The following is a 2,206-nucleotide window of genomic DNA, read 5'->3' on the forward strand; positions in this document are numbered from 1 at the left end:
AGCCCCGTCCTACGTGGCACGCAAAATCTGACTCAATATGTTAAGATTCGTGCAAACTCGACTGGACGGTGATCCACGCGTGTGGACGAGTTGCAAAACTGCCACACGCGTGGGGTTACTCCACGTTGCAAATCTCACGGCAGCTTCACGTATATATAGGAGCTAACCTACAGATACCAAGCCCTCTAGAATCCTAATCGGACTCAACATGACCAACGACTCCTGCGCAAACAGGTCTCTCGCGTAGTATTCCTAACCTAATTACATGGACACGTCTAAGAAACATACCAGGACACGTCGGCATCTAGATTTGCAGGCACGTCACAAACAATTGGGCCATTGTTTCCAGCTGCATCTCTTCTCTTCTTACATATCATATACACAAGATGTAGAAATGATTTCGTTCGAAAAATAACCTAAACCCTCCTCGTCATGGCCATTATGCTCCGCATGAAACTCTGCAACGCACAGTATCGGCATGAACAAATCGGGGGAGAGATTGCAATTTTTACTCATGGGTGACGTGGCTGCAAATCTAAAACCTTGTACATCAATGTTTCACACGGTTGCTTCCATAGATTGTTCACACATAGTTCTTTAGTTCGAGTTGTCTGCAATGTATGACAGTAGTGATGTTTCTGTCTAACCGTGTGCATGGGATGTATGACATCAGTGATGTGTCTGTCCAACCGTGTGAATGAGGTGTCTGTTATGTTGATCACTTAGAAAATAAATCCATGTCGAAGTAGTAATATATAGGAGCTTAATCAAATCCATACACAAACCGAATTGAAGCTGGCTAGAAGTTACCTGGAATAACCGTGTGTTCATGGACGATGACTTCGGAAGGGGACAAGTAAACGTCGATTGCCTACTCATTTAAGGAGAATGTACAGAGAGTAATAGGAACTTACCATCAATGAACAACAACGTTGACTTGGTGTGAATCTCCTATGCAACTATTGTGCTCCTACAAAGTAAATAAGTACAAAAGAAAAGGCTCTATTGGCTAAGGATCATGTGATGCCGACATCTCTGGCCAGCAAGACTTAAACAAAGCTTCTGAATTAAGGCTTGATCAAGAGTACCTGGGCTTACATTTGACTTATCCACAAACCGAAGCTGCCTTGAAGAAGCAAGCTGCACGCGCATGGATTGCGGAACCGACCGCCTCAACGACGATCGGTCAAAAGTAATTTAAACCGGCTTGATTACGACGTAACTCGATCTAACGTACACGTGGGCCACATGGCAGGGCGCGTCTATCTATCTGTCTATATATAGCCGAGGACCTACTAAGCTGCAAGCTCATCAAGTAACCCCAGTATATACACAGCACCAAATTGAGGAGCGCCATTGTTTCCAGCTGCAGGTCTTCTCTCCAGGTTAGTGCAAAATTTCTCCATTGAAGTCCCTCCCATCTCAGCCTTGACCCTTGAGTCCACTGTTGCTTGCTTTAGCCTAGGATCCTGCTGGTTAATTAGAGCCATGCATGAATGCTCCATTCATTCTTCTCTTGCTGCGTTAGTGCTTTGCTTTGTGATCCTGCTAGTTCAATCCATGCATGCATATCCTCTTTTGTCATCATGAGTAGGTATAGCTTAAATTTACTACCTAGCCAAATCTAAAATTATTTGGTAAGTTTCTGAAAAATACATGCATGCTTAATTTGCAAAATTCTGGTATGTTGTCTTTTTTCTGCATTGATTGCAAGTTAGCTTGACTAGTCTATTCTATGCAATCTCAAGTGTAATTAAGAGCAGTTAAAATGGCCATGAAGTTAATCATGTCTCTCTCTCTCATCCAGTAGGTTCTTCCTCTTTTCACTAGAAGGGAAATAACATGGATCATGGGAGTGTGGTCCCTGAGATTGTGTCATTTCATGTATTGGAAGAAATGACAGATAGTTTCTCTGAATACCGCAAATTAGGCAGCGGCTCATATGGAGAAGTTTATATGGTACGACTATCTAAACATTACTAGATCTTTTTCATGTTTTACTATCAATACTGACAACATTTAATTGATACTACATACTACTAACTAAGTCTACTACTAAATATAATTTGATAATGGTACTGAATAGGGAGAGAGTAAGGATGGAAAGAAGATTGCTGTGAAGATGCTCCATGACACTATAGGACTTAACAATGATCAATTTGACACAGAGTGTCTCAATCTCGCATCTCTTCGCCACCATAATATT

General features: G+C 41.9%; 1 long non-coding RNA gene across 1 annotated transcript; it reads left to right on the forward strand.

Annotated features, from left to right (window-relative positions):
- Window positions 1–1,319: 1,319 nt before the first annotated feature.
- Window positions 1,320–2,206, forward strand: LOC123175828 (uncharacterized). The gene is made up of 3 exons (XR_006488180.1): window positions 1,320–1,385; window positions 1,808–1,959; window positions 2,087–2,206. It is a non-coding gene; the product is annotated as an uncharacterized lncRNA (long non-coding RNA).

Source organism: Triticum aestivum, unplaced genomic scaffold (genome assembly GCF_018294505.1).
Source record: "Triticum aestivum cultivar Chinese Spring unplaced genomic scaffold, IWGSC CS RefSeq v2.1 scaffold18555, whole genome shotgun sequence".
In the NCBI taxonomy this organism is placed as follows: Eukaryota; Viridiplantae; Streptophyta; class Magnoliopsida; order Poales; family Poaceae; genus Triticum; species Triticum aestivum.